At 47.5% G+C, this 11,533-nt stretch overlaps 1 pseudogene; it reads left to right on the forward strand.

Moving 5' to 3' along the window:
• The first annotated feature begins 4,057 nt into the window (after positions 1 to 4,057).
• On the forward strand, positions 4,058 to 4,175 carry LOC124717646 (annotated as a pseudogene).
• Positions 4,176 to 11,533: the final 7,358 nt, after the last annotated feature.

Below are 11,533 nucleotides of genomic sequence, written 5' to 3' on the forward strand. Positions count from 1 at the left end.
ATCAGTCCTACCTGATATTTATTTATTTATTTATTGTTCCGTGGGACCACATTTAGGAGAAGTCTCCATGGTCATGGAACGAGTCAATACATGAAATTATAACACGATTGTAGAAACAGATAAAATGAAATATAAGAAACATATTCAGGCGACAAGTCGTTAGTTTAAATAAAGAAAATCAAGAATGTAACACTTGAATTTGCTTAATTTTTTAGCTCTTCCAGGAGCTCCTCGACAGAATAGAAGGAGTGAGCCATGAGGAAACTCTTCAGTTTAGACTTAAAAGTGTTTGGGCTACTGCTAAGATTTTTGAGTTCTTGTGGTAGCTTATTGAAAATGGATGCAGCAGAATACTGCACTCCTTTCTGCACAAGAGTCAAGGAAGTGCATTCCACATGCAGATTTGATTTCTGCCTAGTATTAACTGAGTGAAAGCTGCTAACTCTTCGGAATAAGCTAATATTGCTAACAACAAACGACATTAAAGAAAACACATACTGTGAGGGCAATGTCAAAATTCCCAGACTATTGAATAGGGGTCGACAAGAGGTTTTCGAACTTACACCATACATAGCTCGAACAGCCCGTTTTCGAGCCAAAAATACCCTTTTTGAATCAGAAGAATTACCCCAAAAAATAATACCATATGACATAAGCGTATGAAAATATGCGAAGTATACTACTTTTCGTGTTGAAATGTCACTTATTTCAGATACTGTTCTAATGGTAAATAAAGCGGCATTTAGTTTCTAAACAAGATCCTGAACATGGGCTTTCCACAACAGCTTACTATCTATCCGTACGCCTAGGAACTTGAACTGTTCCGTCTCGCTTATAACATGCCCATTCTGTCTGATTAAAATGTCAGTTCTTGTTGAGTTGTGGGTTAGAAACTGTAAAAACTGAGTCTTACTGTGATTTAGCATCAAATTATTTTCCACAAGCCAGGAACTTATATCATGAACTACATTATTTGATAATGTTTCAATATTACACACAATATCCTTCACTACCAAGGTGGTGTCATCAGCAAACAGAAATATTTTTGAATCACCTGTAATACTAGAAGGCATATTATTTACATAAATAAGAAACAGCAGTGGCCCCAGCACCGACCCTTGGGGAACGCCCCATTTAACAGTGCCCCATAGGGACTGAACATCATTACCACTCTCAATATTGCGGAGGATTACCTTCTGCTTTCTGTTCTTAAAGTAGGAGGCGAACCAATTGTAAGCTACTTCAATATGAATAATACTCAAGAGCCAGGCGAACAAGCGCCTTATAAGCCATTTCTTTCGTGGATGAGTTACATTTCCTTAAGATTCTTCCGATGAATGTGAGTCCTGTGTGTTTTCCCTGTTTTATATGGTCATTCCATTTAAGGTCGCTCTGTCTAGTTACGCCTAGTTATTTTACGGCAGACGCTGTCTCCAGCTGTTTGTCATCAAAATGGTTCAAATGGCTCTGAGCACTATGGGACTTAACATCTACGGTCATCAGTCCCCTAGAACTTAGAACTACTTAAACCTAACTAACCCAAGGACATCACACAACACCCAGTCATCACGAGGCAGAGAAAATCCCTGACCCCGCCGGGAATCGAACCCGGGAACCCGGGCGCGGGAAGCGAGAACGCTACCGCACGACCACGAGCTGCGGACTGTCATCAATAGTGTAGCTGTACAGTAGTGGATTTCTTTTCCTATGTATGCGCAATATCTTACATTTATTTACGTTCAGGGTCAACTGCCAGAGTCTGCACTATTAATTCTCTGCAGGCCGTTCTGCAAATTCTTACTATCTTCTAGGGTTTCTACTTTGGTATAAACAACTGCATCGTCTGCGAATAGCCATTAAGAGCATCCAATGCTTTGCACTAGATCATTTTATACACTCCTGGAAATGGAAAAAAGAACACATTGACACCGGTGTGTCAGACCCACCATACTTGCTCCGGACACTGCGAGAGGGCTGTACAAGCAATGACCACACGCACGGCACAGCGGACACACCAGGAACCGCGGTGTTGGCCGTCGAATGGCGCTAGCTGCGCAGCATTTGTGCACCGCCGCCGTCAGTGTCAGCCAGTTCGCCGTGGCATACGGAGCTCCATCGCAGTCTTTAACACTGGTAGCATGCCGCGACAGCATGGACGTGAACCGTATGTGCAGTTGACGGACTTTGAGCGAGGGCGTATAGTGGGCATGCGGGAGGCCGGGTGGACGTACCGCCGAATTGCTCAACACGTGGGGCGTGAGGTCTCCACAGTACATCGATGTTGTCGCCAGTGGTCAGCGGAAGGTGCACGCCCGTCGACCTGGGACCGGACCGCAGCGACGCACGGATGCACGCCAAGACCGTAGGATCCTACGCAGTGCCGTAGGGGACCGCACCGCCACTTCCCAGCAAATTAGGGACACTGTTGCTCCTGGGGTATCGGCGAGGACCATTCGCAACCGTCTCCATGAAGCTGGGCTACGGTCCCGCACACCGTTAGGCCGTCTTCCGCTCACGCCCCAACATCGTGCAGCCCGCCTCCAGTGGTGTCGCGACAGGCGTGAATGGAGGGACGAATGGAGACGTGTCGTCTTCAGCGATGAGAGTCGCTTCTGCCTTGGTGCCAATGATGGTCGTATGCGTGTTTGGCGCCGTGCAGGTGAGCGCCACAATCAGACTGCATACGACCGAGGCACACAGGGCCAACACCCGGCATCATGGTGTGGGGAGCGATCTCCTACACTGGCCGTACACCACTGGTGATCGTCGGGGGGACACTGAATAGTGCACGGTACATCCAAACCGTCATCGAACCCATCGTTCTACCATTCCTAGACCGGCAAGGGAACTTGCTGTTCCAACAGGACAATGCACGTCCGCATGTATCCCGTGCCACCCAACGTGCTCTAGAAGGTGTAAGTCAACTACCCTGGCCAGCAAGATCTCCGGATCTGTCCCCCATTGAGCATGTTTGGGACTGGATGAAGCGTCGTCTCACGCGGTCTGCACGTCCAGCACGAACGCTGGTCCAACTGAGGCGCCAGGTGGAAATGGCATGGCAAGCCGTTCCACAGGACTACATCCAGCATCTCTACGATCGTCTCCATGGGAGAATAGCAGCCTGCATTGCTGCGAAAGGTGGATATACACTGTACTAGTGCCGACATTGTGCATGCTCTGTTGCCTGTGTCTATGTGCCTGTGGTTCTGTCAGTGTGATCATGTGATGTATCTGACCCCAGGAATGTGTGAATAAAGTTTCCCCTTCCTGGGACAATGAATTCACGGTGTTCTTATTTCAATTTCCAGGAGTGTATATGAACAGCAACGGTCGTATCACACTTCCCTGTGGTACTCCGGATATTGCCTTTAGATCTGTCGATTTAGTTACGAGCTAAGTGTTGAGTCCTATCTGCAAGAAAGTCTTGAACCCAATCGCAGGTCTGTTCCGATACTACGTAAGCTCGTATTTTCTCATTAAACGGCAATGCGGGACGGTGTCAAATGCCTTACTGAAGTCAAGGAACACGGCATCAGCCTGAGCGGCGTTGTCCACTGCCCTGTGGATCTCATTGAGGAACAGAGCGAGCCGAGTTTCGCAGGATCTCTGTTTGCGGAATCCATGTTGGTTTTTTATAGAGCAGCTGTTCATTTTCAAAAAATGATCATTCGCACTGGCAGTGACGCAGAGACAAGTGGTCGAGTTCACGAAGAGAATAGCTACCTGAACGTTAACTCCAATATACAAAACTGAGTGCAAAGAATCCTAAACAGACGCACGTGACACACCCCTTCATGCGGCAAAAGTGACTGTACCGCCTGCGATGCCGGCTCGACGAATAATTGGCCCGTACTTTCTGGAGGACGGGAGCGGCCGTGCAGTTGCCAGTGCATTCGGAACATTATGCGACGATGTTAAATGTCATTTTGGTGCCTGAATTGCGAAGCCTTCCCAGTTATACCGAAAGAACATCGTTTCAGCAACACGGACGCACAGCACACACGTCCAATGCGTCTATAATGCGAATTCGTGAAATTTTCCCTGGAAAATTTGTGTGTCCAACGGCCTTGCCGCAGTGGTAACACCGGTTCCCGTCAGATCACCGAAGTTAAGCGCTGTCGGGCTGGGCTAGCACTTGGATGGGTGACCATACAGTCTGCCGAGCGCTGTTGGCAAGTCGGTGCATTCAGCCCTAGTGTGGCAGACTGAGGAGCTACTTGACTGAGAAGTAGCTGCTCCGGTCTCGTAAACTGACGTAAGGTCGCAAGAGCGGTGTGCTGACCACATGCCCCTCCATATCCCACATCCAGTGACGCCTATGGTCTGAGGATGACACGGCGGCCGGTCGGTGCTTAACTCCGTCCGAACAGGCCATGTTTATATCCGGTACTGGTGACATAAGTTCTACATCTACATCTACATTTATGCTCCGCAAGCCACCTAACGGTGTGTGGCGGAGGGCACTTTACGTGCCACTGTCGTTACCACTCTTTCATGTTCCAGTCGCGTATGGTTCGCGGGAAGAACGACTGCCAGAAAGCCTCTGTGCGCGCTCCAATCTCTCGAATTCTAAATTCGTGATAAGTATGGGGAAGCAATATATTCGATACGTCTTCCAGAAACGCACCCTCTCGAAACCTGGACAGCAACCTATACCGCGATGCAGAGCGCCTCTCTTGCAGAGTCTGCCACTTGAGTTTGCAAAACATCTTCGTAACGCTATCACGCTTACCAAATAACCCTGTGACAAAACGCTCCGCTCTTCTTTGGATCTTCTCTATTTCCTCTGTCAACCCGACATGGTACGGATCCCACACTGATGAGCAATACTCAAGTATAGGTCGAACGAGTGTTTTGTAAGCCACCTCCATTGTTAATGCACTACATTTTCTAAGGACTCTCCCAATGAATCTCAACCTGGCACCCGCCTTACCAAGAATTAATTTTATATGATCATTCCACTTCAAATCGTTCTGTACGCATAGTCCCAGATAGCAGTAGTAACTGCTACCAGTGTTTGTTCCGTTATCTACAAAAGATGGATGTCAGAGATATAGGCCTATAGTTTTGCGCATCTGCTCGACGATCCTTCTTGAAAACTGGAACTACCTGTGCTCTTTTCCAATCATTTGGAACATTCCGTTCCTCTAGAGATTTGCGGTACACGGCTGTTAGAAGGGGGGCAAGTACTTTCACGTACTCTCTGTAGAATCGAATTGGTATCCAGTCACGTCCAGTGGACTTTCCTCTGTTGACCCCCCACGCAATCCAGATTTAGGTCCAACGGATTTTTTTCTTATGGGGATACTTCAACTCTAAAGTGTACATCGATAATCAGATTTCTCTGGATCAATGTAAAGAAAATATGCGTAGAAAAGTGGCAGTCGTTCCAGTGTCTAGATGCCGGGCAGTCATGAAAGGTTTTGTTCATTGTTTAAATGAGTGCCGTAGGCGTTCCGGATTGCATTTAAATGACATCTTTAAGAAGTAAATTCCTAAACCGCATATTTCAATAATAAAGATTTTGTCGATGGACTACAACCTCTATTTTATTTCGACACAATATAAACTTACTTTCCAGGCACTTTGTACTTTTCAAGTTCGCATTTTACACTGAAGAGCCAAAGAAACGACCACTTGCCCAATATCGTGCAGGGCCCCTACGAGCTCGCCGAAGCGCCGCTACACAACGTGGCATGACACGACTAATGTCTGGAGTAGTGCTGGAGGGAACAGACACCATGAATCCTCCAGGGCTCTGCATAAATCCATAGGAATGCGACGGGGTGGAGATCTCTATTGAACAGCATATTGCAAGCCATCGCAGATATGGAACAAAATGTTCATGTCTGGGGAGTTTGGAAGACTGTTCCTTGAGCCAAACTCTAGCAATTATGGACGTATGGGGTGTCTAATTGCCCTACTGCAGTTGCCGAAGTCTGTCGGAATGCATAATGGACATAAATGTATGCGGATGCTTACATACATTGTTCCTGTCAGACTCGTATCTAGATGTATCAGGGATCCAATATCACTCCAACTGCACACGCCCCACGCCATTACAGAGCCTCCACCAGCTTGAACAGTCCCCCGCTGGCATGCAGGGTCCATGGATTCATGAGGATCTCTCCATAACCCATACACCTTCATCTGCTCGAAAAAATTTGAAACGAGACTCGTTCGACCAGGCAACATGTTTCCAGACATCAACAGTCCAATGTCAGTGCTGACAGGCCCAGGCGAGGCGTAAGACTTTGTGTCATGCAGTCATCAAGGGTACACGAGTGGGCCTTCGGCTCCGAAAGCCCTTTTTTTTGTGTTTAGGGCGCTCAACTACTAAGGTCATTAGCGCCCAGTCACGAACGTTAGTGCACTAATAGCGTGGAAAAACGCGAGGGGCAACACCAGAAAGTACTTACAAAGACGCAGATAAACAAAATAAAAGAGTTAGATCTCTTTGGACAAGTCCGTCAGTGTAATAAAACGAAGGACACGAGCAGCTGCTCGAGCGTCATCAGCTAAGAGTCCCAGTAAGGGAGACGGCAGACACTGGACAACACGGGGACAGGACAATAAAACATGGCGCACCGTCAATGGATGACCACAGGGTCACTGCGGGGCGGGGTCACCGGACAACAGGTAGCGGTGGAGAGAGGACCAAGCCTCATGCCACAATGATGAAACGCGCCGACAAAAAACCCCATCAACATCAGTTGATGGGACACAAAAGGAAGCTGTCCGAGGCAGCCTTGGCCGCAGCATCAGCAGCTTCGTTCCCAGGCACACCAACGTGGCCAGGAATTCACAAAAAAAGGACACGGGCGCCGGCATCAGCTAGCGACTGAAGGGACCGTTGAATTCGTTGCACGAGACGGTGGTCCGAATATGGGTCACGGAGACTCTGAATGGCGCTCAAAGAATCAGAGCAGATGGCAAAGGGAGAATGACCGTGGCGGCGGATATACTGAACAGCCTGATAGAGAGCAAAAAGCTCAGCTGTAAAGCTTGAACACTGGTCAAGGAGCCGGTATTGAAAGGTATCATCCCCAACGACAAAGGCACATCCGACGCCAGCAGTAGTCTTGGAGCCATCTGTGTAAATAAAGACATTATTAGCGAGCCTCGAACGAAGTTCGACAAACCTCGAGCAGTATATCGAATCCGCGGTCCTCTGCTTTGGGAGCGAGCTAAGGTGAACGCGAACCTGAGCCTGGAGCCGGTGGCGTCGGGCTCTCAGCCACTCGAAAAGTCGTAGGGAGGGTAAAATCAAGTTGCTGAAGCAGGCGACGAAAGCGAACTCCAGGAGGTAACAGGGCAGAGACATACAGCCCGTATTGGCGGTCGAGAGAGTCGTCAAAGAAAGAGAAATATGGCGAGTGGGCGGGCATTGGCGGCATCAGTCGGCAGGCGTACCGACTAAGCAACATATCGCGCCGGTAGTTTACAGGTAATTCGGCAGCTTCGGCATACAGACTCTCAACAGAAAAGCCCATATCGATGATGTTTCGCTGAATGGTTCGCACGCTCACACTTGATGGCCCAGCATTGAAATCTTCAGCAATCTGCGGAAAGGCGGCACTTCTGCCACGTTGAACGACTCTTCAGTTGTCGTTGGTCCCGTTCATGCAGCATCTTTTTCCGGCAGCAGCGATGTCTGAGATTTGATGTTTTACCGGTTTCCTGATATTCACGGTATACTCGTAAAATGGTCGTACAGAAAAATCCCCACTTCATCGCTATCTGTGAGATTCTGTCGCCAATCGTTCGTGCGCCGACTATAAAACCAAGTTCAAACTCACTTAAAACTTTATAACCTGCCATTGTAGCAACAGTAACCGACCTAACAACTGCGTCAGAGACTTGTCTTATATAGGCGTTGCCGACCACAGCGCCGTATTCTGCCTGTTTACATATCTCTGTATTTGAATACGCGTGCCTATACCAGTTTCTTTGCTCTATTACAGGGGTTCCCAACAAAATTTTCTCGAGGACCCTCTCATCCAGCATGAGTGTTACCTTGTGATATCACAGTATCAAGTACCTAAAAAAGCCAAATTAAGAGTCTTTTTATACGTTTTCTATTTTTGGTACTTAGAAAAAACATTGACATACTCATTATTGAAAAAATATTGGGCTTAAAACTTTTTCAATTTAGCCATCATTATTATTGTTAATTTTTTGATTATTAGTCAAAATCTTTGTCTTCAAATCTGGGTGTTTAGTATAACAAACTCCTTAAATAAATAGAATTGAGTATGAACTAAAAAGACAGAAAATTATTAAAACTGAGTATATTGGTCTTACAAGTGTACTACACTTGAGATTGCATTGAGCAGACATGTGTGAAAAATAAGGAAACACTAATTTCATACAAGGTATTATTTATTTGAAAAAATACAGTTACAACAGAGTACTCCATCAGTATACAGTTAGTTTTAATTTTTAGTTCTTAATGAGATGAGTTGAATCTGACCTTGGAGTCCATTATTTCTGATATATTAGGTTCCAGACTTTAAACTTTCACTCTGAAATCCGACCGCATGTCGAGACGATTCCTATATTTGTTTTTCATGAAACACATGGAAGAAAATGCTTGCTCACACGGATATGTGGTTGCAAATGGAAGGATCTTTTTCATTGCATTATCTCCAAGTTTCCTGTAGTCCTTGCGTGCTGATGCCCAGAAGTCTGCAATTATATCACCGATGAAAACGTTTATCATCGTACCACAGCTGGACAGATCCATAAGTTGATCTTGCTCTTCTTCAGTGAGTCCTTGGATTTTGTCTATTTCTTCACAGCTGAAGGGATTTCGATTCCATCTGTCGTCAGGGTCAGGTTCAGGGAAATACTCTCTAAAAGTGGTGGCTAGGCTGTGTAGATGCTCGGCTACATTGATCTTGATCTGGTCAGGCAGTCACTCCTCTGATGACGCCAAAAATTGTTTTAAAGTAGAAAAGTTAGTTAGTGACTCGTTTTCTATCCTTGACGCCCCGATTTGACACTTTTTGACCATAGCACTAATCTTATCTTCAACTTTGAACATGTCTACATTGTTTCCTTCTAAACTCAAGTTTAACACATTGAAGTGTTCAAATACATCAGCTAAGTACGCAACTGAGCAAAGCCAAGAGAAAGTGAGAAAATCCACTAAACGCAGAAGTTAAACGTTCGCTAAAGCTCTGCTCATGCAGGAAGCGGCCAAAACAAAAAAATCTGTTATCATGCGAAATATATTTAATATATTTTTTTATTCTAATAGCATCTTGCGGACCCCTCTGGCATAGCTCGCAGGCCCCTGTGGGTCTGCGGACCACCTGTTGGAAACCAGTGCTCTAGAAGAGTAGGTGAAAGTGTATACAATGACTTCTGAAGGACTGCATGCGACAGATGGACTATGTTGGAGGTAGTTCTTGTGTTAAAACAGTGCTACAGTTACAAATGATTCACTTGGTTTTGGCGTCTGGTACTTTGTTATGCTGGAAAGCCCACTTTTAGTGTGACTATTTTTAAATAGGACTAACATTAACACCACAAACTTTTCTCGCATTTTAGCACAGCCGAGGTGGTACCCCAGTCTCACTCGTGTAGCCTACTGAGACAGCTAATACCAGGGAGGCTCGGGAGCCGTGTCGAAACGGTTGTCAATCAGGAAGATTGCATAGCTCGGTGGTAAGAGGCGGAGGTACCGGGTTCGAGTCCAACCTGCCCTATCACAAATTTTATCTGGCTCAAGTTCCAAAACTGATCCAACTCCGCAGCAAAGCGCGAGATTCCCACTGGGAGCACCGAGATGGGAAAGCCCGGCGACTGTTACGGCTGCTACGTGATGGGGCAGAGAAGCGGCATGCCGGCAGCTGCCCGAGGCCAAACAGAGCTCTCGGGCAGCACGTGTGGGCCGGGTGCCCGGCCAAATCCCGGCCAGTAAATCGCGCGCGGCGCTGTTTACTCAGCGAGGCGAGCCTCCAGCGGAGGAAGCCGTGTAAACTGTTTACACGGCCGAGCCGCCGCCCACAAAGCCGGCCGGCGAACAACACCCACAATGGGCTCGCCTCGCTCCGGGATTACCTGCCGGTTAGCAGCGGGTGTCGGCGGTGTGAACTGGTTACGCGTGGTGCGGGAAGGGCGCCTGTAATGCGCTGCGGTGCTGCTCTCTCCGTTTAGGTGGAAGAGGAGATTACTGTTTAACGTCCCGTCGACAACGAGGTCATTAGAGACGGAGCACAAGCTCGGATTAGGGAAGGATGGGCAAGGAAATCGGCCGTGCCCTTTCTAAGGAACCATCCCGGCATTTTCCTGAAGAGATTTAGGGAAATCACGGAAAACCTAAATCAGGATGGCCGGACGCGGGATTGAACCGTCGTCCTCCCGAATGCGAGTCCAGTGTGCTAACAACTGCGCCACCTCGCTCGGTTCTCTCTCCGTTTAGGTCAGAAGCACTCCCTAATGGGCAATACAACGAACTCCGTGAGTGCGAGGTAGCAAAAGGCCAATGATATTCACGCCATTCGGTGCACCACATACTTTGAGCCACAAGGTTAGCGGAGAGCGCTCCCGAGTTCGAGTCTCGGCCGGGCACACAGTTTTAATCTGCCAGGAAGTTTCCCATCACAGCACACACTGCTGCAGAGTGAAAATCTCACTCTGGAAACATCCCCTAGGCTGTGGCTAAAAGCCGGCACGGTAGCTCAGCGTGTTCCGTCAGAGGGTGAGCTACCCTCTGTAAAAAAAACTTCAACGAATGTCTTACGACGTCCGCCCCAAGCAGATGGAGCGAACAAAGCGAGATTTAAAGACAAAAAAAAAGCGCGCTAACGCTCTGCTTCCTGGACTCGGGTAGGCGCGCCGGCCAGCCTGGATGTGGTTTTTAGGCCGTTTTCCACATCCCCCTAGGTGAATACCGGGCTGGTCCCCATGTTCCGCCTCCGTTACACAGCTCGCAGACATCTGAACACTTTCGCACTATTCCATGGATTACACTAGTCGCAGACAGTTGGGTACAGTAATTCCGTCCTGGGGGGTACGGGGTGGCGGCAGGAAGGTCATCCGGCCACCCCTTCGACTAACATTGCCACACCCGATTAACCATGCCGACCCTGCGTATCCGCGGGAAAAACGGCACCAGCAAAAGAAAATAAAAGAAAGGTGCACCACATACTGCCTACCATGCAACCACTATATTGCCTGCTAATGGCAAGCGGGACTGAAAGTATCCAATCACGAGCACAGAATGAGTGCACTTTAACTGCTTAATCGACAACTAACTCAACAGTGCTGCAGTGCTTTTGGTGTTGATACAAAGCAGAGCAATGGCAACGATAAACAAATCAGACATTGTACAATATTTACAACAGTTATCGAAGTAGACATTTCGTCAGAAAGGAACCGAAGCAATTTCGCACAGAGAGAAAGGAGTGGCAGATTAAATACTGCAAAATGTTGACAGATTGATTCAGGACGATCGTCGTATCACTCAGAAACACACAAGAACGTGTGGGTTACATTATTGCTTTGCTCAGCTATGGGAAGATTT

Source organism: Schistocerca piceifrons, chromosome 9, assembly GCF_021461385.2.
Source record: "Schistocerca piceifrons isolate TAMUIC-IGC-003096 chromosome 9, iqSchPice1.1, whole genome shotgun sequence".
NCBI lineage: Eukaryota > Metazoa > Arthropoda > Insecta > Orthoptera > Acrididae > Schistocerca > Schistocerca piceifrons.